Source organism: Triplophysa dalaica, chromosome 22 (assembly GCF_015846415.1).
Source record: "Triplophysa dalaica isolate WHDGS20190420 chromosome 22, ASM1584641v1, whole genome shotgun sequence".
In the NCBI taxonomy this organism is placed as follows: domain Eukaryota; kingdom Metazoa; phylum Chordata; class Actinopteri; order Cypriniformes; family Nemacheilidae; genus Triplophysa; species Triplophysa dalaica.
Window position 1 is genome coordinate 5,661,670 of NC_079563.1, and position 22,980 is coordinate 5,684,649.

At 44.4% G+C, this 22,980-nt stretch overlaps 21 non-coding genes and 1 pseudogene across 21 annotated transcripts; all 22 read right to left on the bottom strand.

Moving 5' to 3' along the window:
- Positions 1-548: 548 nt before the first annotated feature.
- On the bottom strand, positions 549-712 carry LOC130412350 (U1 spliceosomal RNA). Its single transcript, XR_008905237.1, has one exon. It is a non-coding gene; the product is annotated as a U1 spliceosomal RNA (small nuclear RNA).
- An 840-nt stretch (positions 713-1,552) lies between these two features.
- LOC130412431 (U2 spliceosomal RNA) lies at positions 1,553-1,743 on the bottom strand. The gene has a single exon (XR_008905313.1). It is a non-coding gene; the product is annotated as a U2 spliceosomal RNA (small nuclear RNA).
- Positions 1,744-2,550: 807 nt separating this feature from the next.
- Positions 2,551-2,714, bottom strand: LOC130412310 (U1 spliceosomal RNA). Its single transcript, XR_008905196.1, has one exon. It is a non-coding gene; the product is annotated as a U1 spliceosomal RNA (small nuclear RNA).
- An 844-nt stretch (positions 2,715-3,558) lies between these two features.
- LOC130412432 (U2 spliceosomal RNA) lies at positions 3,559-3,749 on the bottom strand. Its single transcript, XR_008905314.1, has one exon. It is a non-coding gene; the product is annotated as a U2 spliceosomal RNA (small nuclear RNA).
- Positions 3,750-4,556: 807 nt separating this feature from the next.
- LOC130412311 (U1 spliceosomal RNA) lies at positions 4,557-4,720 on the bottom strand. Its single transcript, XR_008905197.1, has one exon. It is a non-coding gene; the product is annotated as a U1 spliceosomal RNA (small nuclear RNA).
- A 796-nt stretch (positions 4,721-5,516) lies between these two features.
- Positions 5,517-5,707, bottom strand: LOC130412434 (U2 spliceosomal RNA). The gene has a single exon (XR_008905316.1). It is a non-coding gene; the product is annotated as a U2 spliceosomal RNA (small nuclear RNA).
- Positions 5,708-6,515: 808 nt separating this feature from the next.
- LOC130412312 (U1 spliceosomal RNA) lies at positions 6,516-6,679 on the bottom strand. Its single transcript, XR_008905198.1, has one exon. It is a non-coding gene; the product is annotated as a U1 spliceosomal RNA (small nuclear RNA).
- An 857-nt stretch (positions 6,680-7,536) lies between these two features.
- Positions 7,537-7,727, bottom strand: LOC130412478 (U2 spliceosomal RNA). The gene has a single exon (XR_008905358.1). It is a non-coding gene; the product is annotated as a U2 spliceosomal RNA (small nuclear RNA).
- Positions 7,728-8,534: 807 nt separating this feature from the next.
- On the bottom strand, positions 8,535-8,698 carry LOC130412313 (U1 spliceosomal RNA). Its single transcript, XR_008905199.1, has one exon. It is a non-coding gene; the product is annotated as a U1 spliceosomal RNA (small nuclear RNA).
- An 843-nt stretch (positions 8,699-9,541) lies between these two features.
- On the bottom strand, positions 9,542-9,732 carry LOC130412459 (U2 spliceosomal RNA). The gene has a single exon (XR_008905341.1). It is a non-coding gene; the product is annotated as a U2 spliceosomal RNA (small nuclear RNA).
- An 807-nt stretch (positions 9,733-10,539) lies between these two features.
- On the bottom strand, positions 10,540-10,703 carry LOC130412314 (U1 spliceosomal RNA). The gene has a single exon (XR_008905200.1). It is a non-coding gene; the product is annotated as a U1 spliceosomal RNA (small nuclear RNA).
- Positions 10,704-11,517: 814 nt separating this feature from the next.
- On the bottom strand, positions 11,518-11,708 carry LOC130412460 (U2 spliceosomal RNA). The gene has a single exon (XR_008905342.1). It is a non-coding gene; the product is annotated as a U2 spliceosomal RNA (small nuclear RNA).
- An 807-nt stretch (positions 11,709-12,515) lies between these two features.
- Positions 12,516-12,679, bottom strand: LOC130412315 (U1 spliceosomal RNA). Its single transcript, XR_008905201.1, has one exon. It is a non-coding gene; the product is annotated as a U1 spliceosomal RNA (small nuclear RNA).
- Positions 12,680-13,475: 796 nt separating this feature from the next.
- LOC130412461 (U2 spliceosomal RNA) lies at positions 13,476-13,666 on the bottom strand. Its single transcript, XR_008905343.1, has one exon. It is a non-coding gene; the product is annotated as a U2 spliceosomal RNA (small nuclear RNA).
- An 807-nt stretch (positions 13,667-14,473) lies between these two features.
- LOC130412316 (U1 spliceosomal RNA) lies at positions 14,474-14,637 on the bottom strand. The gene has a single exon (XR_008905202.1). It is a non-coding gene; the product is annotated as a U1 spliceosomal RNA (small nuclear RNA).
- Positions 14,638-15,491: 854 nt separating this feature from the next.
- On the bottom strand, positions 15,492-15,682 carry LOC130412435 (U2 spliceosomal RNA). Its single transcript, XR_008905317.1, has one exon. It is a non-coding gene; the product is annotated as a U2 spliceosomal RNA (small nuclear RNA).
- Positions 15,683-16,489: 807 nt separating this feature from the next.
- Positions 16,490-16,653, bottom strand: LOC130412318 (U1 spliceosomal RNA). Its single transcript, XR_008905204.1, has one exon. It is a non-coding gene; the product is annotated as a U1 spliceosomal RNA (small nuclear RNA).
- Positions 16,654-17,524: 871 nt separating this feature from the next.
- On the bottom strand, positions 17,525-17,715 carry LOC130412463 (U2 spliceosomal RNA). Its single transcript, XR_008905344.1, has one exon. It is a non-coding gene; the product is annotated as a U2 spliceosomal RNA (small nuclear RNA).
- Positions 17,716-18,525: 810 nt separating this feature from the next.
- On the bottom strand, positions 18,526-18,689 carry LOC130412319 (U1 spliceosomal RNA). Its single transcript, XR_008905205.1, has one exon. It is a non-coding gene; the product is annotated as a U1 spliceosomal RNA (small nuclear RNA).
- Positions 18,690-19,545: 856 nt separating this feature from the next.
- LOC130412464 (U2 spliceosomal RNA) lies at positions 19,546-19,736 on the bottom strand. Its single transcript, XR_008905345.1, has one exon. It is a non-coding gene; the product is annotated as a U2 spliceosomal RNA (small nuclear RNA).
- Positions 19,737-20,547: 811 nt separating this feature from the next.
- On the bottom strand, positions 20,548-20,711 carry LOC130412320 (U1 spliceosomal RNA). The gene has a single exon (XR_008905206.1). It is a non-coding gene; the product is annotated as a U1 spliceosomal RNA (small nuclear RNA).
- Positions 20,712-21,503: 792 nt separating this feature from the next.
- Positions 21,504-21,680, bottom strand: LOC130412529 (U2 spliceosomal RNA; annotated as a pseudogene).
- Between the last annotated feature and the right edge of the window lie 1,300 nt (positions 21,681-22,980).

A 22,980-nucleotide genomic window follows, 5' to 3' on the forward strand; every position in this document is an offset into this window, starting at 1 on the left:
GAAGAAATAATTAAATGGGCTATTTATGAAGACCTGAACGAATGAAGGAACGGACTGACAATCAAATGTATTGTTTAAACAATAGAATAAATTAACCGATTAACGAAAGAAGAAATAATTAAATGGGCTATTTATGAAGACCTGAACGGATGAAGGAACGGACGAGCACGCACACGTTTCACAGAAATGAAGGTCAGCGTGGTCTGGCAGAATCTCCGTCGAAGATGCGTTCTATACTCGTCTGATGAGGCGTCCAAAATATGAACGAAAAAACAATTAAACAAATGAATCAAACATAAAACCAGCAAACGAATAAATGAATATCTAAATAATTATATATATAAATATACCTACATGCATACATACATACATGTATGTGTGTTTGGGAACGACGGAACAGCAAACAACCGTATTAAAAAAAAACATGGTATTAGGAAGTAATCGATCACTCGATTTGGTGCTCGTCTCTTGCGGAATCTGCAGATCTGACGCCAACAAGGTTCGAAATACGGACACAATACAAAATCTCTCTTCTTTTGATACATGATAAGGGGAGAGCGCGAACGCAGTCCCCCACTACCAGAAATTATGCAGTCGAGATTCCCACATTTGGGGAATTCGCAAAAGTCAACCCAACCTGAGTGCAATGGCCGAGCCTCGTCCTGGGTGAACCGCCTTCGTGATCATGGTGTCTCCCCTGCCAGGTAGGTATGATTTGCCCCGTTCGGGCAAGACATCGCTTACTTGCCTCTGCCATGCGCATCAACGCTGACCCCGAGCGAGCGTTCGGCAACTGCAAGTTCCAGTTGATTGCTCTGTAGAACCCGTGGGAAAGCGCACGAAGGCGACGGTCCACAGGCAAACATACACATGAACAGACAAATACATTAAGAATTCAACGCAAACAGTCCACATATGTGCTGAAAGTGTTTCAATTGGATGCTGGACACCTTTTGCATTTAAGCATTTGGCAGACGCCTTTATCCAAAGCGACTTACATTGCTTTATCCTATACATTTACATAGGTATTTGCAATTCCCAGGGATCGTACCCAAAACCTGTTAACGCAATGCTCTTACCACTGAGCTACAGGAAGCCCCGTTCTCTCTCTATCACACAACAGCATTTAAGCCAGGCGCAAGCGTCTCTAATAGGAACTACGTTCTTCAACACATAACTATCCGCATACATTTAGGGCTTTAGTGAGTGCGTGCGTGAGACTGTGAGAGAGTGAGAGTGAGAGTGTGAGAGAGTGAGTGAGTGAGTGAGTGAGTGAGTGAGTGAGTGAGTGAGTGAGTGAGTGAGTGAGTGACTGAGTGACTGAGTGAGTGAGTGAGTGAGTGAGTGAGTGAGTGAGTGAGTGAGTGACTGAGTGAGTGAGTGAGTGACCGAGTGAGTGAGTGACCGAGTGAGTGAGTGACCGAGTGAGTGACTGAGTGAGTGAGTGAGTGAGTACTTGCCAAAGTATTTTTCTGTATAAGACAGTCACGTGAGAAATAAAACTTTGCGTCTTCTCATCACTACCTTTCAACACAAGCTGCTATCCCCGAAAGGGGAATGCACCGTTCCTGGAGACACTGCAATACCAGGTCGATGCGTGGAGTGGGCGGAGCAAGCCCCGCTTCCAGCTCCGCGTTTCAAAAATCCATTTAATATATGGTCCCCAGATAGGGGACGTATCAGATATTAAACTGATAAGAACAGATACTACACTTGATCTTAGCCAAAAGGCCGAGAAGCGATGCCCACAATGGGTGGCAAAAGGCAGAGCGTGGGGCGGCACCGACTATTGGGCTTGCGGTGCACATGCGCCTCAAAGGTCAGCGTGTGATCGTACGAACACACAATCAAATGTATCGTTTAAACAACAGAATCAATTAACCAATTAACGAAAGAAGAAATAATTAAATGGGCTATTTTTGAAGACCTGAACGAATGAAGGAACGGACTGAAAATCAAATGTATCGTTTAAACAACAGAATCAATTAACCGATTAACGAAAGAAGAAATAATTAAATGGGCTATTTATGAAGACCTGAACGAATGAAGGAACGGACTGACAATCAAATGTATTGTTTAAACAATAGAATAAATTAACCGATTAACGAAAGAAGAAATAATTAAATGGGCTATTTATGAAGACCTGAACGGATGAAGGAACGGACGAGCACGCACACGTTTCACAGAAATGAAGGTCAGCGTGGTCTGGCAGAATCTCCGTCGAAGATGCGTTCTATACTCGTCTGATGAGGCGTCCAAAATATGAACGAAAAAACAATTAAACAAATGAATCAAACATAAAACCAGCAAACGAATAAATGAATATCTAAATAATTATATATATAAATATACCTACATGCATACATACATACATGTATGTGTGTTTGGGAACGACGGAACAGCAAACAACCGTATTAAAAAAAAACATGGTATTAGGAAGTAATCGATCACTCGATTTGGTGCTCGTCTCTTGCGGAATCTGCAGATCTGACGCCAACAAGGTTCGAAATACGGACACAATACAAAATCTCTCTTCTTTTGATACATGATAAGGGGAGAGCGCGAACGCAGTCCCCCACTACCAGAAATTATGCAGTCGAGATTCCCACATTTGGGGAATTCGCAAAAGTCAACCCAACCTGAGTGCAATGGCCGAGCCTCGTCCTGGGTGAACCGCCTTCGTGATCATGGTGTCTCCCCTGCCAGGTAAGTATGATTTGCCCCGTTCGGGCAAGACATCGCTTACTTGCCTCTGCCATGCGCATCAACGCTGACCCCGAGCGAGCGTTCGGCAACTGCAAGTTCCAGTTGATTGCTCTGTAGAACCCGTGGGAAAGCGCACGAAGGCGACGGTCCACAGGCAAACATACACATGAACAGACAAATACATTAAGAATTCAACGCAAACAGTCCACATATGTGCTGAAAGTGTTTCAATTGGATGCTGGACACCTTTTGCATTTAAGCATTTGGCAGACGCCTTTATCCAAAGCGACTTACATTGCTTTATCCTATACATTTACATAGGTATTTGCAATTCCCAGGGATCGTACCCAAAACCTGTTAACGCAATGCTCTTACCACTGAGCTACAGGAAGCCCCGTTCTCTCTCTATCACACAACAGCATTTAAGCCAGGCGCAAGCGTCTCTAATAGGAACTACGTTCTTCAACACATAACTATCCGCATACATTTAGGGCTTTAGTGAGTGCGTGCGTGAGACTGTGAGAGAGTGAGAGTGAGAGTGTGAGAGAGTGAGTGAGTGAGTGAGTGAGTGAGTGAGTGAGTGAGTGAGTGACTGAGTGAGTGAGTGAGTGAGTGAGTGAGTGAGTGAGTGAGTGAGTGAGTGAGTGAGTGAGTGACTGAGTGAGTGAGTGAGTGAGTGAGTGAGTGACCGAGTGAGTGAGTGACCGAGTGAGTGAGTGACCGAGTGAGTGACTGAGTGAGTGAGTGAGTGAGTACTTGCCAAAGTATTTTTCTGTATAAGACAGTCACGTGAGAAATAAAACTTTGCGTCTTCTCATCACTACCTTTCAACACAAGCTGCTATCCCCGAAAGGGGAATGCACCGTTCCTGGAGACACTGCAATACCAGGTCGATGCGTGGAGTGGGCGGAGCAAGCCCCGCTTCCAGCTCCGCGTTTCAAAAATCCATTTAATATATGGTCCCCAGATAGGGGACGTATCAGATATTAAACTGATAAGAACAGATACTACACTTGATCTTAGCCAAAAGGCCGAGAAGCGATGCCCACAATGGGTGGCAAAAGGCAGAGCGTGGGGCGGCACCGACTATTGGGCTTGCGGTGCACATGCGCCTCAAAGGTCAGCGTGTGATCGTACGAACACACAATCAAATGTATCGTTTAAACAACAGAATCAATTAACCAATTAACGAAAGAAGAAATAATTAAATGGGCTATTTTTGAAGACCTGAACGAATGAAGGAACGGACTGAAAATCAAATGTATCGTTTAAACAACAGAATCAATTAACCGATTAACGAAAGAAGAAATAATTAAATGGGCTATTTATGAAGACCTGAACGAATGAAGGAACGGACTGACAATCAAATGTATTGTTTAAACAATAGAATAAATTAACCGATTAACGAAAGAAGAAATAATTAAATGGGCTATTTATGAAGACCTGAACGGATGAAGGAACGGACGAGCACGCACACGTTTCACAGAAATGAAGGTCAGCGTGGTCTGGCAGAATCTCCGTCGAAGATGCGTTCTATACTCGTCTGATGAGGCGTCCAAAATATGAACGAAAAAACAATTAAACAAATGAATCAAACATAAAACCAGCAAACGAATAAATGAATATCTAAATAATTATATATATAAATATACCTACATGCATACATACATACATGTATGTGTGTTTGGGAACGACGGAACAGCAAACAACCGTATTAAAAAAAAACATGGTATTAGGAAGTAATCGATCACTCGATTTGGTGCTCGTCTCTTGCGGAATCTGCAGATCTGACGCCAACAAGGTTCGAAATACGGACACAATACAAAATCTCTCTTCTTTTGATACATGATAAGGGGAGAGCGCGAACGCAGTCCCCCACTACCAGAAATTATGCAGTCGAGATTCCCACATTTGGGGAATTCGCAAAAGTCAACCCAACCTGAGTGCAATGGCCGAGCCTCGTCCTGGGTGAACCGCCTTCGTGATCATGGTGTCTCCCCTGCCAGGTAAGTATGATTTGCCCCGTTCGGGCAAGACATCGCTTACTTGCCTCTGCCATGCGCATCAACGCTGACCCCGAGCGAGCGTTCGGCAACTGCAAGTTCCAGTTGATTGCTCTGTAGAACCCGTGGGAAAGCGCACGAAGGCGACGGTCCACAGGCAAACATACACATGAACAGACAAATACATTAAGAATTCAACGCAAACAGTCCACATATGTGCTGAAAGTGTTTCAATTGGATGCTGGACACCTTTTGCATTTAAGCATTTGGCAGACGCCTTTATCCAAAGCGACTTACATTGCTTTATCCTATACATTTACATAGGTATTTGCAATTCCCAGGGATCGTACCCAAAACCTGTTAACGCAATGCTCTTACCACTGAGCTACAGGAAGCCCCGTTCTCTCTCTATCACACAACAGCATTTAAGCCAGGCGCAAGCGTCTCTAATAGGAACTACGTTCTTCAACACATAACTATCCGCATACATTTAGGGCTTTAGTGAGTGCGTGCGTGAGACTGTGAGAGAGTGAGAGTGAGAGTGTGAGAGAGTGAGTGAGTGAGTGAGTGAGTGAGTGAGTGAGTGACTGAGTGAGTGAGTGAGTGAGTGACTGAGTGAGTGAGTGAGTGAGTGAGTGAGTGACCGAGTGAGTGAGTGACCGAGTGAGTGAGTGACCGAGTGAGTGACTGAGTGAGTGAGTGAGTGAGTACTTGCCAAAGTATTTTTCTGTATAAGACAGTCACGTGAGAAATAAAACTTTGCGTCTTCTCATCACTACCTTTCAACACAAGCTGCTATCCCCGAAAGGGGAATGCACCGTTCCTGGAGACACTGCAATACCAGGTCGATGCGTGGAGTGGGCGGAGCAAGCCCCGCTTCCAGCTCCGCGTTTCAAAAATCCATTTAATATATGGTCCCCAGATAGGGGACGTATCAGATATTAAACTGATAAGAACAGATACTACACTTGATCTTAGCCAAAAGGCCGAGAAGCGATGCCCACAATGGGTGGCAAAAGGCAGAGCGTGGGGCGGCACCGACTATTGGGCTTGCGGTGCACATGCGCCTCAAAGGTCAGCGTGTGATCGTACGAACACACAATCAAATGTATCGTTTAAACAACAGAATCAATTAACCAATTAACGAAAGAAGAAATAATTAAATGGGCTATTTTTGAAGACCTGAACGAATGAAGGAACGGACTGAAAATCAAATGTATCGTTTAAACAACAGAATCAATTAACCGATTAACGAAAGAAGAAATAATTAAATGGGCTATTTATGAAGACCTGAAACGAATGAAGGAACGGACTGACAATCAAATGTATTGTTTAAACAATAGAATAAATTAACCGATTAACGAAAGAAGAAATAATTAAATGGGCTATTTATGAAGACCTGAACGGATGAAGGAACGGACGAGCACGCACACGTTTCACAGAAATGAAGGTCAGCGTGGTCTGGCAGAATCTCCGTCGAAGATGCGTTCTATACTCGTCTGATGAGACGTCCAAAATATGAACGAAAAAAACAATTAAACAAATGAATCAAACATAAAACCAGCAAACGAATAAATGAATATCTAAATAATTATATATATAAATATACGTACTTGCATACATACATACATGTATGTGTGTTTGGGAACGACGGAACAGCAAACAACCGTATTAAAAAAAACATGGTATTAGGAAGTAATCGATCACTCGATTTGGTGCTCGTCTCTTGCGGAATCTGCAGATCTGACGCCAACAAGGTTCGAAATACGGACACAATACAAAATCTCTCTTCTTTTGATACATGATAAGGGGAGAGCGCGAACGCAGTCCCCCACTACCAGAAATTATGCAGTCGAGATTCCCACATTTGGGGAATTCGCAAAAGTCAACCCAACCTGAGTGCAATGGCCGAGCCTCGTCCTGGGTGAACCGCCTTCGTGATCATGGTGTCTCCCCTGCCAGGTAAGTATGATTTGCCCCGTTCGGGCAAGACATCGCTTACTTGCCTCTGCCATGAGCATCAACGCTGACCCCGAGCGAGCGTTCGGCAACTGCAAGTTCCAGTTGATTGCTCTGTAGAACCCGTGGGAAAGCGCACGAAGGCGACGGTCCACAGGCAAACATACACATGAACAGACAAATACATTAAGAATTCAACGCAAACAGTCCACATATGTGCTGAAAGTGTTTCAATTGGATGCTGGACACCTTTTGCATTTAAGCATTTGGCAGACGCCTTTATCCAAAGCGACTTACATTGCTTTATCCTATACATTTACATAGGTATTTGCAATTCCCAGGGATCGTACCCAAAACCTGTTAACGCAATGCTCTTACCACTGAGCTACAGGAAGCCCCGTTCTCTCTCTATCACACAACAGCATTTAAGCCAGGCGCAAGCGTCTCTAATAGGAACTACGTTCTTCAACACATAACTATCCGCATACATTTAGGGCTTTAGTGAGTGCGTGCGTGAGACTGTGAGAGAGTGAGAGTGAGAGTGTGAGAGAGTGAGTGAGTGAGTGAGTGAGTGAGTGAGTGAGTGAGTGAGTGAGTGAGTGAGTGAGTGAGTGAGTGAGTGAGTGAGTGAGTTGAGTGACTGAGTGACTGAGTGAGTGAGTGAGTGAGTGACTGAGTGAGTGAGTGAGTGAGTGAGTGAGTGACCGAGTGAGTGAGTGACCGAGTGAGTGAGTGACCGAGTGAGTGACTGAGTGAGTGAGTGAGTGAGTACTTGCCAAAGTATTTTTCTGTATAAGACAGTCACGTCAGAAATAAAACTTTGCGTCTTCTCATCACTACCTTTCAACACAAGCTGCTATCCCCGAAAGGGGAATGCACCGTTCCTGGAGACACTGCAATACCAGTCGATGCGTGGAGTGGGCGGAGCAAGCCCCGCTTCCAGCTCCGCGTTTCAAAAATGCCATTTAATATATGGTCCCCAGATAGGGGACGTATCAGATATTAAACTGATAAGAACAGATACTACACTTGATCTTAGCCAAAAGGCCGAGAAGCGATGCCCACAATGGGTGGCAAAAGGCAGAGCGTGGGGCGGCACCGACTATTGGGCTTGCGGTGCACATGCGCCTCAAAGGTCAGCGTGTGATCGTACGAACACACAATCAAATGTATCGTTTAAACAACAGAATCAATTAACCAATTAACGAAAGAAGAAATAATTAAATGGGCTATTTTTGAAGACCTGAACGAATGAAGGAACGGACTGAAAATCAAATGTATCGTTTAAACAACAGAATCAATTAACCGATTAACGAAAGAAGAAATAATTAAATGGGCTATTTATGAAGACCTGAACGAATGAAGGAACGGACTGACAATCAAATGTATTGTTTAAACAATAGAATAAATTAACCGATTAACGAAAGAAGAAATAATTAAATGGGCTATTTATGAAGACCTGAACGGATGAAGGAACGGACGAGCACGCACACGTTTCACAGAAATGAAGGTCAGCGTGGTCTGGCAGAATCTCCGTCGAAGATGCGTTCTATACTCGTCTGATGAGGCGTCCAAAATATGAACGAAAAAACAATTAAACAAATGAATCAAACATAAAACCAGCAAACGAATAAATGAATATCTAAATAATTATATATATAAATATACCTACATGCATACATACATACATGTATGTGTGTTTGGGAACGACGGAACAGCAAACAACCGTATTAAAAAAAAACATGGTATTAGGAAGTAATCGATCACTCGATTTGGTGCTCGTCTCTTGCGGAATCTGCAGATCTGACGCCAACAAGGTTCGAAATACGGACACAATACAAAATCTCTCTTCTTTTGATACATGATAAGGGGAGAGCGCGAACGCAGTCCCCCACTACCAGAAATTATGCAGTCGAGATTCCCACATTTGGGGAATTCGCAAAAGTCAACCCAACCTGAGTGCAATGGCCGAGCCTCGTCCTGGGTGAACCGCCTTCGTGATCATGGTGTCTCCCCTGCCAGGTAAGTATGATTTGCCCCGTTCGGGCAAGACATCGCTTACTTGCCTCTGCCATGCGCATCAACGCTGACCCCGAGCGAGCGTTCGGCAACTGCAAGTTCCAGTTGATTGCTCTGTAGAACCCGTGGGAAAGCGCACGAAGGCGACGGTCCACAGGCAAACATACACATGAACAGACAAATACATTAAGAATTCAACGCAAACAGTCCACATATGTGCTGAAAGTGTTTCAATTGGATGCTGGACACCTTTTGCATTTAAGCATTTGGCAGACGCCTTTATCCAAAGCGACTTACATTGCTTTATCCTATACATTTACATAGGTATTTGCAATTCCCAGGGATCGTACCCAAAACCTGTTAACGCAATGCTCTTACCACTGAGCTACAGGAAGCCCCGTTCTCTCTCTATCACACAACAGCATTTAAGCCAGGCGCAAGCGTCTCTAATAGGAACTACGTTCTTCAACACATAACTATCCGCATACATTTAGGGCTTTAGTGAGTGCGTGCGTGAGACTGTGAGAGAGTGAGAGTGAGAGTGTGAGAGAGTGAGTGAGTGAGTGAGTGAGTGAGTGAGTGAGTGAGTGAGTGAGTGAGTGACTGAGTGAGTGAGTGAGTGAGTGAGTGAGTGAGTGAGTGAGTGAGTGAGTGAGTGAGTGAGTGAGTGAGTGAGTGAGTGACGAGTGAGTGAGTGACCGAGTGAGTGAGTGACCGAGTGAGTGACTGAGTGAGTGACTGAGTGAGTGAGTGAGTACTTGCCAAAGTATTTTTCTGTATAAGACAGTCACGTGAGAAATAAAACTTTGCGTCTTCTCATCACTACCTTTCAACACAAGCTGCTATCCCCGAAAGGGGAATGCACCGTTCCTGGAGACACTGCAATACCAAGTCGATGCGTGGAGTGGGCGGAGCAAGCCCCGCTTCCAGCTCCGCGTTTCAAAAATCCATTTAATATATGGTCCCCAGATAGGGGACGTATCAGATATTAAACTGATAAGAACAGATACTACACTTGATCTTAGCCAAAAGGCCGAGAAGCGATGCCCACAATGGGTGGCAAAAGGCAGAGCGTGGGGCGGCACCGACTATTGGGCTTGCGGTGCACATGCGCCTCAAAGGTCAGCGTGTGATCGTACGAACACACAATCAAATGTATCGTTTAAACAACAGAATCAATTAACCAATTAACGAAAGAAGAAATAATTAAATGGGCTATTTTTGAAGACCTGAACGAATGAAGGAACGGACTGAAAATCAAATGTATCGTTTAAACAACAGAATCAATTAACCGATTAACGAAAGAAGAAATAATTAAATGGGCTATTTATGAAGACCTGAACGAATGAAGGAACGGACTGACAATCAAATGTATTGTTTAAACAATAGAATAAATTAACCGATTAACGAAAGAAGAAATAATTAAATGGGCTATTTATGAAGACCTGAACGGATGAAGGAACGGACGAGCACGCACACGTTTCACAGAAATGAAGGTCAGCGTGGTCTGGCAGAATCTCCGTCGAAGATGCGTTCTATACTCGTCTGATGAGGCGTCCAAAATATGAACGAAAAAACAATTAAACAAATGAATCAAACATAAAACCAGCAAACGAATAAATGAATATCTAAATAATTATATATATAAATATACCTACATGCATACATACATACATGTATGTGTGTTTGGGAACGACGGAACAGCAAACAACCGTATTAAAAAAAAACATGGTATTAGGAAGTAATCGATCACTCGATTTGGTGCTCGTCTCTTGCGGAATCTGCAGATCTGACGCCAACAAGGTTCGAAATACGGACACAATACAAAATCTCTCTTCTTTTGATACATGATAAGGGGAGAGCGCGAACGCAGTCCCCCACTACCAGAAATTATGCAGTCGAGATTCCCACATTTGGGGAATTCGCAAAAGTCAACCCAACCTGAGTGCAATGGCCGAGCCTCGTCCTGGGTGAACCGCCTTCGTGATCATGGTGTCTCCCCTGCCAGGTAAGTATGATTTGCCCCGTTCGGGCAAGACATCGCTTACTTGCCTCTGCCATGCGCATCAACGCTGACCCCGAGCGAGCGTTCGGCAACTGCAAGTTCCAGTTGATTGCTCTGTAGAACCCGTGGGAAAGCGCACGAAGGCGACGGTCCACAGGCAAACATACACATGAACAGACAAATACATTAAGAATTCAACGCAAACAGTCCACATATGTGCTGAAAGTGTTTCAATTGGATGCTGGACACCTTTTGCATTTAAGCATTTGGCAGACGCCTTTATCCAAAGCGACTTACATTGCTTTATCCTATACATTTACATAGGTATTTGCAATTCCCAGGGATCGTACCCAAAACCTGTTAACGCAATGCTCTTACCACTGAGCTACAGGAAGCCCCGTTCTCTCTCTATCACACAACAGCATTTAAGCCAGGCGCAAGCGTCTCTAATAGGAACTACGTTCTTCAACACATAACTATCCGCATACATTTAGGGCTTTAGTGAGTGCGTGCGTGAGACTGTGAGAGAGTGAGAGTGAGAGTGTGAGAGAGTGAGTGAGTGAGTGAGAGTGAGTGAGTGAGTGAGTGACTGAGTGACTGAGTGAGTGAGTGAGTGAGTGAGTGAGTGAGTGAGTGAGTGAGTGAGTGACCGAGTGAGTGAGTGACCGAGTGAGTGAGTGACCGAGTGAGTGAGTGACTGAGTGAGTGAGTGAGTGAGTGAGTGAGTACTTGCCAAAGTATTTTTCTGTATAAGACAGTCACGTGAGAAATAAAACTTTGCGTCTTCTCATCACTACCTTTCAACACAAGCTGCTATCCCCGAAAGGGGAATGCACCGTTCCTGGAGACACTGCAATACCAAGTCGATGCGTGGAGTGGGCGGAGCAAGCCCCGCTTCCAGCTCCGCGTTTCAAAAATCCATTTAATATATGGTCCCCAGATAGGGGACGTATCAGATATTAAACTGATAAGAACAGATACTACACTTGATCTTAGCCAAAAGGCCGAGAAGCGATGCCCACAATGGGTGGCAAAAGGCAGAGCGTGGGGCGGCACCGACTATTGGGCTTGCGGTGCACATGCGCCTCAAAGGTCAGCGTGTGATCGTACGAACACACAATCAAATGTATCGTTTAAACAACAGAATCAATTAACCAATTAACGAAAGAAGAAATAATTAAATGGGCTATTTTTGAAGACCTGAACGAATGAAGGAACGGACTGAAAATCAAATGTATCGTTTAAACAACAGAATCAATTAACCGATTAACGAAAGAAGAAATAATTAAATGGGCTATTTATGAAGACCTGAACGAATGAAGGAACGGACTGACAATCAAATGTATTGTTTAAACAATAGAATAAATTAACCGATTAACGAAAGAAGAAATAATTAAATGGGCTATTTATGAAGACCTGAACGGATGAAGGAACGGACGAGCACGCACACGTTTCACAGAAATGAAGGTCAGCGTGGTCTGGCAGAATCTCCGTCGAAGATGCGTTCTATACTCGTCTGATGAGGCGTCCAAAATATGAACGAAAAAACAATTAAACAAATGAATCAAACATAAAACCAGCAAACGAATAAATGAATATCTAAATAATTATATATATAAATATACCTACATGCATACATACATACATGTATGTGTGTTTGGGAACGACGGAACAGCAAACAACCGTATTAAAAAAAAACATGGTATTAGGAAGTAATCGATCACTCGATTTGGTGCTCGTCTCTTGCGGAATCTGCAGATCTGACGCCAACAAGGTTCGAAATACGGACACAATACAAAATCTCTCTTCTTTTGATACATGATAAGGGGAGAGCGCGAACGCAGTCCCCCACTACCAGAAATTATGCAGTCGAGATTCCCACATTTGGGGAATTCGCAAAAGTCAACCCAACCTGAGTGCAATGGCCGAGCCTCGTCCTGGGTGAACCGCCTTCGTGATCATGGTGTCTCCCCTGCCAGGTAAGTATGATTTGCCCCGTTCGGGCAAGACATCGCTTACTTGCCTCTGCCATGCGCATCAACGCTGACCCCGAGCGAGCGTTCGGCAACTGCAAGTTCCAGTTGATTGCTCTGTAGAACCCGTGGGAAAGCGCACGAAGGCGACGGTCCACAGGCAAACATACACATGAACAGACAAATACATTAAGAATTCAACGCAAACAGTCCACATATGTGCTGAAAGTGTTTCAATTGGATGCTGGACACCTTTTGCATTTAAGCATTTGGCAGACGCCTTTATCCAAAGCGACTTACATTGCTTTATCCTATACATTTACATAGGTATTTGCAATTCCCAGGGATCGTACCCAAAACCTGTTAACGCAATGCTCTTACCACTGAGCTACAGGAAGCCCCGTTCTCTCTCTATCACACAACAGCATTTAAGCCAGGCGCAAGCGTCTCTAATAGGAACTACGTTCTTCAACACATAACTATCCGCATACATTTAGGGCTTTAGTGAGTGCGTGCGTGAGACTGTGAGAGAGTGAGAGTGAGAGTGTGAGAGAGTGAGTGAGTGAGTGAGTGAGTGAGTGAGTGAGTGAGTGAGTGAGTGAGTGAGTGACTGAGTGAGTGAGTGAGTGAGTGAGTGAGTGAGTGACCGAGTGAGTGAGTGACCGAGTGAGTGAGTGACCGAGTGAGTGACTGAGTGAGTGAGTGAGTGAGTACTTGCCAAAGTATTTTTCTGTATAAGACAGTCACGTGAGAAATAAAACTTTGCGTCTTCTCATCACTACCTTTCAACACAAGCTGCTATCCCCGAAAGGGGAATGCACCGTTCCTGGAGACACTGCAATACCAAGTCGATGCGTGGAGTGGGCGGAGCAAGCCCCGCTTCCAGCTCCGCGTTTCAAAAATCCATTTAATATATGGTCCCCAGATAGGGGACGTATCAGATATTAAACTGATAAGAACAGATACTACACTTGATCTTAGCCAAAAGGCCGAGAAGCGATGCCCACAATGGGTGGCAAAAGGCAGAGCGTGGGGCGGCACCGACTATTGGGCTTGCGGTGCACATGCGCCTCAAAGGTCAGCGTGTGATCGTACGAACACACAATCAAATGTATCGTTTAAACAACAGAATCAATTAACCAATTAACGAAAGAAGAAATAATTAAATGGGCTATTTTTGAAGACCTGAACGAATGAAGGAACGGACTGAAAATCAAATGTATCGTTTAAACAACAGAATCAATTAACCGATTAACGAAAGAAGAAATAATTAAATGGGCTATTTATGAAGACCTGAACGAATGAAGGAACGGACTGACAATCAAATGTATTGTTTAAACAATAGAATAAATTAACCGATTAACGAAAGAAGAAATAATTAAATGGGCTATTTATGAAGACCTGAACGGATGAAGGAACGGACGAGCACGCACACGTTTCACAGAAATGAAGGTCAGCGTGGTCTGGCAGAATCTCCGTCGAAGATGCGTTCTATACTCGTCTGATGAGGCGTCCAAAATATGAACGAAAAAACAATTAAACAAATGAATCAAACATAAAACCAGCAAACGAATAAATGAATATCTAAATAATTATATATATAAATATACCTACATGCATACATACATACATGTATGTGTGTTTGGGAACGACGGAACAGCAAACAACCGTATTAAAAAAAAACATGGTATTAGGAAGTAATCGATCACTCGATTTGGTGCTCGTCTCTTGCGGAATCTGCAGATCTGACGCCAACAAGGTTCGAAATACGGACACAATACAAAATCTCTCTTCTTTTGATACATGATAAGGGGAGAGCGCGAACGCAGTCCCCCACTACCAGAAATTATGCAGTCGAGATTCCCACATTTGGGGAATTCGCAAAAGTCAACCCAACCTGAGTGCAATGGCCGAGCCTCGTCCTGGGTGAACCGCCTTCGTGATCATGGTGTCTCCCCTGCCAGGTAAGTATGATTTGCCCCGTTCGGGCAAGACATCGCTTACTTGCCTCTGCCATGCGCATCAACGCTGACCCCGAGCGAGCGTTCGGCAACTGCAAGTTCCAGTTGATTGCTCTGTAGAACCCGTGGGAAAGCGCACGAAGGCGACGGTCCACAGGCAAACATACACATGAACAGACAAATACATTAAGAATTCAACGCAAACAGTCCACATATGTGCTGAAAGTGTTTCAATTGGATGCTGGACACCTTTTGCATTTAAGCATTTGGCAGACGCCTTTATCCAAAGCGACTTACATTGCTTTATCCTATACATTTACATAGGTATTTGCAATTCCCAGGGATCGTACCCAAAACCTGTTAACGCAATGCTCTTACCACTGAGCTACAGGAAGCCCCGTTCTCTCTCTATCACACAACAGCATTTAAGCCAGGCGCAAGCGTCTCTAATAGGAACTACGTTCTTCAACACATAACTATCCGCATACATTTAGGGCTTTAGTGAGTGCGTGCGTGAGACTGTGAGAGAGTGAGAGTGTGAGAGAGTGAGTGAGTGAGTGAGTGAGTGAGTGAGTGAGTGAGTGAGTGAGTGACTGAGTGAGTGAGTGAGTGAGTGAGTGAGTGAGTGAGTGAGTGAGTGACTGAGTGAGTGAGTGAGTGACCGAGTGAGTGAGTGACCGAGTGAGTGAGTGAGTGAGTGACCGAGTGAGTGAGTGACCGAGTGAGTGACTGAGTGAGTGAGTGAGTGAGTGAGTGAGTGAGTGAGTACTTGCTAAAGTATTTTTCTGTATAAGACAGTCACGTGAGAAATAAAACTTTGCGTCTTCTCATCACTACCTTTCAACACAAGCTGCTATCCCCGAAAGGGGAATGCACCGTTCCTGGAGACACTGCAATACCAGGTCGATGCGTGGAGTGGGCGGAGCAAGCCCCGCTTCCAGCTCCGCGTTTCAAAAATCCATTTAATATATGGTCCCCAGATAGGGGACGTATCAGATATTAAACTGATAAGAACAGATACTACACTTGATCTTAGCCAAAAGGCCGAGAAGCGATGCCCACAATGGGTGGCAAAAGGCAGAGCGTGGGGCGGCACCGACTATTGGGCTTGCGGTGCACATGCGCCTCAAAGGTCAGCGTGTGATCGTACGAACACACAATCAAATGTATCGTTTAAACAACAGAATCAATTAACCAATTAACGAAAGAAGAAATAATTAAATGGGCTATTTTTGAAGACCTGAACGAATGAAGGAACGGACTGAAAATCAAATGTATCGTTTAAACAACAGAATCAATTAACCGATTAACGAAAGAAGAAATAATTAAATGGGCTATTTATGAAGACCTGAACGAATGAAGGAACGGACTGACAATCAAATGTATTGTTTAAACAATAGAATAAATTAACCGATTAACGAAAGAAGAAATAATTAAATGGGCTATTTATGAAGACCTGAACGGATGAAGGAACGGACGAGCACGCACACGTTTCACAGAAATGAAGGTCAGCGTGGTCTGGCAGAATCTCCGTCGAAGATGCGTTCTATACTCGTCTGATGAGGCGTCCAAAATATGAACGAAAAAACAATTAAACAAATGAATCAAACATAAAACCAGCAAACGAATAAATGAATATCTAAATAATTATATATATAAATATACCTACATGCATACATACATACATGTATGTGTGTTTGGGAACGACGGAACAGCAAACAACCGTATTAAAAAAAAACATGGTATTAGGAAGTAATCGATCACTCGATTTGGTGCTCGTCTCTTGCGGAATCTGCAGATCTGACGCCAACAAGGTTCGAAATACGGACACAATACAAAATCTCTCTTCTTTTGATACATGATAAGGGGAGAGCGCGAACGCAGTCCCCCACTACCAGAAATTATGCAGTCGAGATTCCCACATTTGGGGAATTCGCAAAAGTCAACCCAACCTGAGTGCAATGGCCGAGCCTCGTCCTGGGTGAACCGCCTTCGTGATCATGGTGTCTCCCCTGCCAGGTAAGTATGATTTGCCCCGTTCGGGCAAGACATCGCTTACTTGCCTCTGCCATGCGCATCAACGCTGACCCCGAGCGAGCGTTCGGCAACTGCAAGTTCCAGTTGATTGCTCTGTAGAACCCGTGGGAAAGCGCACGAAGGCGACGGTCCACAGGCAAACATACACATGAACAGACAAATACATTAAGAATTCAACGCAAACAGTCCACATATGTGCTGAAAGTGTTTCAATTGGATGCTGGACACCTTTTGCATTTAAGCATTTGGCAGACGCCTTTATCCAAAGCGACTTACATTGCTTTATCCTATACATTTACATAGGTATTTGCAATTCCCAGGGATCGTACCCAAAACCTGTTAACGCAATGCTCTTACCACTGAGCTACAGGAAGCCCCGTTCTCTCTCTATCACACAACAGCATTTAAGCCAGGCGCAAGCGTCTCTAATAGGAACTACGTTCTTCAACACATAACTATCCGCATACATTTAGGGCTTTAGTGAGTGCGTGCGTGAGACTGTGAGAGAGTGAGAGTGAGAGTGTGAGAGAGTGAGTGAGTGAGTGACTGAGTGAGTGAGTGAGTGAGTGAGTGAGTGACTGAGTGAGTGAGTGAGTGACGAGTGAGTGAGTGACCGAGTGAGTGACTGAGTGAGTGAGTGAGTGAGTGAGTGAGTGAGTGAGTGAGTGAGTGAGTGAGTGAGTGAGTGAGTGAGTGACTGAGTGAGTGAGTGACCGAGTGAGTGAGTGACCGAGTGAGTGACTGAGTGAGTGAGTGAGTGAGTACTTGCCAAAGTATTTTTCTGTATAAGACAGTCACGTGAGAAATAAAACTTTGCGTCTTCTCATCACTACCTTTCAACACAAGCTGCTATCCCCGAAAGGGGAATGCACCGTTCCTGGAGACACTGCAATACCAAGTCGATGCGTGGAGTGGGCGGAGCAAGCCCCGCTTCCAGCTCCGCGTTTCAAAAATCCATTTAATATATGGTCCCCAGATAGGGGACGTATCAGATATTAAACTGATAAGAACAGATACTACACTTGATCTTAGCCAAAAGGCCGAGAAGCGATGCCCACAATGGGTGGCAAAAGGCAGAGCGTGGGGCGGCACCGACTATTGGGCTTGCGGTGCACATGCGCCTCAAAGGTCAGCGTGTGATCGTACGAACACACAATCAAATGTATCGTTTAAACAACAGAATCAATTAACCAATTAACGAAAGAAGAAATAATTAAATGGGCTATTTTTGAAGACCTGAACGAATGAAGGAACGGACTGAAAATCAAATGTATCGTTTAAACAACAGAATCAATTAACCGATTAACGAAAGAAGAAATAATTAAATGGGCTATTTATGAAGACCTGAACGAATGAAGAACGGACTGACAATCAAATGTATTGTTTAAACAATAGAATAAATTAACCGATTAACGAAAGAAGAAATAATTAAATGGGCTATTTATGAAGACCTGAACGGATGAAGGAACGGACGAGCACGCACACGTTTCACAGAAATTAAGGTCAGCGTGGTCTGGCAGAATCTCCGTCGAAGATGCGTTCTATACTCGTCTGATGAGGCGTCCAAAATATGAACGAAAAAACAATTAAACAAATGAATCAAACATAAAACCAGCAAACGAATAAATGAATATCTAAATAATTATATATATAAATATACCTACATGCATACATACATACATACATGTATGTGTGTTTGGGAACGACGGAACAGCAAACAACCGTATTAAAAAAAAACATGGTATTAGGAAGTAATCGATCACTCGATTTGGTGCTCGTCTCTTGCGGAATCTGCAGATCTGACGCCAACAAGGTTCGAAATACGGACACAATACAAAATCTCTCTTCTTTTGATACATGATAAGGGGAGAGCGCGAACGCAGTCCCCCACTACCAGAAATTATGCAGTCGAGATTCCCACATTTGGGGAATTCGCAAAAGTCAACCCAACCTGAGTGCAATGGCCGAGCCTCGTCCTGGGTGAACCGCCTTCGTGATCATGGTGTCTCCCCTGCCAGGTAAGTATGATTTGCCCCGTTCGGGCAAGACATCGCTTACTTGCCTCTGCCATGCGCATCAACGCTGACCCCGAGCGAGCGTTCGGCAACTGCAAGTTCCAGTTGATTGCTCTGTAGAACCCGTGGGAAAGCGCACGAAGGCGACGGTCCACAGGCAAACATACACATGAACAGACAAATACATTAAGAATTCAACGCAAACAGTCCACATATGTGCTGAAAGTGTTTCAATTGGATGCTGGACACCTTTTGCATTTAAGCATTTGGCAGACGCCTTTATCCAAAGCGACTTACATTGCTTTATCCTATACATTTACATAGGTATTTGCAATTCCCAGGGATCGTACCCAAAACCTGTTAACGCAATGCTCTTACCACTGAGCTACAGGAAGCCCCGTTCTCTCTCTATCACACAACAGCATTTAAGCCAGGCGCAAGCGTCTCTAATAGGAACTACGTTCTTCAACACATAACTATCCGCATACATTTAGGGCTTTAGTGAGTGCGTGCGTGAGACTGTGAGAGAGTGAGAGTGAGAGTGTGAGAGAGTGAGTGAGTGAGTGACTGAGTGAGTGAGTGAGTGAGTGAGTGAGTGAGTGAGTGACTGAGTGAGTGAGTGAGTGACCGAGTGAGTGAGTGAGTGACCGAGTGAGTGACTGAGTGAGTGAGTGAGTGAGTGAGTGAGTGAGTGAGTGAGTGACTGAGTGAGTGAGTGACCGAGTGAGTGAGTGACCGAGTGAGTGACTGAGTGAGTGAGTGAGTGAGTACTTGCCAAAGTATTTTTCTGTATAAGACAGTCACGTGAGAAATAAAACTTTGCGTCTTCTCATCACTACCTTTCAACACAAGCTGCTATCCCCGAAAGGGGAATGCACCGTTCCTGGAGACACTGCAATACCAAGTCGATGCGTGGAGTGGGCGGAGCAAGCCCCGCTTCCAGCTCCGCGTTTCAAAAATCCATTTAATATATGGTCCCCAGATAGGGGACGTATCAGATATTAAACTGATAAGAACAGATACTACACTTGATCTTAGCCAAAAGGCCGAGAAGCGATGCCCACAATGGGTGGCAAAAGGCAGAGCGTGGGGCGGCACCGACTATTGGGCTTGCGGTGCACATGCGCCTCAAAGGTCAGCGTGTGATCGTACGAACACACAATCAAATGTATCGTTTAAACAACAGAATCAATTAACCAATTAACGAAAGAAGAAATAATTAAATGGGCTATTTTTGAAGACCTGAACGAATGAAGGAACGGACTGAAAATCAAATGTATCGTTTAAACAACAGAATCAATTAACCGATTAACGAAAGAAGAAATAATTAAATGGGCTATTTATGAAGACCTGAACGAATGAAGGAACGGACTGACAATCAAATGTATTGTTTAAACAATAGAATAAATTAACCGATTAACGAAAGAAGAAATAATTAAATGGGCTATTTATGAAGACCTGAACGGATGAAGGAACGGACGAGCACGCACACGTTTCACAGAAATGAAGGTCAGCGTGGTCTGGCAGAATCTCCGTCGAAGATGCGTTCTATACTCGTCTGATGAGGCGTCCAAAATATGAACGAAAAAACAATTAAACAAATGAATCAAACATAAAACCAGCAAACGAATAAATGAATATCTAAATAATTATATATATAAATATACCTACATGCATACATACATACATACATGTATGTGTGTTTGGGAACGACGGAACAGCAAACAACCGTATTAAAAAAAAACATGGTATTAGGAAGTAATCGATCACTCGATTTGGTGCTCGTCTCTTGCGGAATCTGCAGATCTGACGCCAACAAGGTTCGAAATACGGACACAATACAAAATCTCTCTTCTTTTGATACATGATAAGGGGAGAGCGCGAACGCAGTCCCCCACTACCAGAAATTATGCAGTCGAGATTCCCACATTTGGGGAATTCGCAAAAGTCAACCCAACCTGAGTGCAATGGCCGAGCCTCGTCCTGGGTGAACCGCCTTCGTGATCATGGTGTCTCCCCTGCCAGGTAAGTATGATTTGCCCCGTTCGGGCAAGACATCGCTTACTTGCCTCTGCCATGCGCATCAACGCTGACCCCGAGCGAGCGTTCGGCAACTGCAAGTTCCAGTTGATTGCTCTGTAGAACCCGTGGGAAAGCGCACGAAGGCGACGGTCCACAGGCAAACATACACATGAACAGACAAATACATTAAGAATTCAACGCAAACAGTCCACATATGTGCTGAAAGTGTTTCAATTGGATGCTGGACACCTTTTGCATTTAAGCATTTGGCAGACGCCTTTATCCAAAGCGACTTACATTGCTTTATCCTATACATTTACATAGGTATTTGCAATTCCCAGGGATCGTACCCAAAACCTGTTAACGCAATGCTCTTACCACTGAGCTACAGGAAGCCCCGTTCTCTCTCTATCACACAACAGCATTTAAGCCAGGCGCAAGCGTCTCTAATAGGAACTACGTTCTTCAACACATAACTATCCGCATACATTTAGGGCTTTAGTGAGTGCGTGCGTGAGACTGTGAGAGAGTGAGAGTGAGAGTGTGAGAGAGTGAGTGAGTGAGTGAGTGAGTGAGTGAGTGAGTGAGTGACTGAGTGACTGAGTGAGTGAGTGAGTGAGTGAGTGAGTGAGTGAGTGACCGAGTGAGTGAGTGACCGAGTGAGTGAGTGACCGAGTGAGTGACTGAGTGAGTGAGTGAGTGAGTACTTGCCAAAGTATTTTTCTGTATAAGACAGTCACGTGAGAAATAAAACTTTGCGTCTTCTCATCACTACCTTTCAACACAAGCTGCTATCCCCGAAAGGGGAATGCACCGTTCCTGGAGACACTGCAATACCAGGTCGATGCGTGGAGTGGGCGGAGCAAGCCCCGCTTCCAGCTCCGCGTTTCAAAAATCCATTTAATATATGGTCCCCAGATAGGGGACGTATCAGATATTAAACTGATAAGAACAGATTTTTTCTTTCGAAAAAAGTTTATTGTCATCATGTTTTCATCTTTAAATCTCAAATTCATAACATTAACATTTCAATTTTAAAATTCACACAAAAAAAAAAACCATTTCAAAGGGTGAATCATAGAAAGAGAGATAAAAACAACATAAAACAAGGGATGACATAAAATGCATGTTAAACATGTTTAAAAATTCAAACACATGCTTAAAAAGGTATAAAACACGTGTTTAAAAATTCCAAACATGTTTAAAAACTCTTTACGGTGTTTAAAAAGGTATAAAACGAGGAAGTGACCATTAAAACACAACATCTTAAAAAAAAACCACGGTCTCTCGTCATCTGTTGTTCAGAACCGGGATGAGTCCCTGACAAGATGGCCATCACCCCGCTCTGCAGAACAAGCCAATTTCCTTCCATTTCCGACAGCCAGCGGAAATCCTCTCCCTCCGGCCCGCTGGCCCGCTGTTCCCGTAGCCAGATTGGTGAGGGTGCATCTACAGGCGACCAGGTGCGGGGGCAAAGCCGGGGCCCTAAGCGTGACCCCAGCCCCCTCCTCCGAATGACAAGGCCCGGCACCCCTAAAGCTTAGATGTCATCATCTGCTCGCAAGCGTGGAGGGGCACCGTAACCTGTTTCCCCGCCAGCAGGTTTCTGGTGGTCCAGATGACTTCCTTTGTTATGTTCAGGGTGAGCCAGAGCGAGATGAATTGCTGTGATGTCAAAGCTCTCAAGCTCCGGCCCACCCCGTGGAAGGCGAGCTTGCAGTCCATCTGGACCCCACCCGCTGGCAGGCACGGGAAACTAGGGGGCCAGTTAAGGTCACACAGGCCCCGCGCAGTGCCGCACTCCCAGAGGAGGTGTCTCACCGGCTCCGGAGCATTACACCCCGGGCGTGGACAGATCTGGTTCCTGGCCCTTCCTCTGGAGTGCATAACCGCCCTGGCTGGGAGGATTTCATGAACCGCCATCCACATCAGGTCCTTGAGCCGGTTCTGAAGAGCGGGGTGGGCTGTATTCCTCAATACTTGTGTGGCTTCACCTAGCGTGAGCCCTGGAATTGGACTCACTGGTTCCCGGTCCTGCACAAGAGAGACAAGAGACTTGTGGTTAGTTAAAACATAAAGTTTCCGGTCCTCCACGCTGCATATCTTTAAAAACATTTCAAAAAGTAGCATGTGGGGCTGTAATTCCTCTAAAAGCTCATATCTCATTTTTCACAGTAAAACCATACACATTAAGAGCGTTAAAAGCACTGTCTAAAAATGTCAAAGTTGCTAAAAAGTGCTCGCCCCATTCTTTTTTGTTGGATCCACTCCATGAAGGAG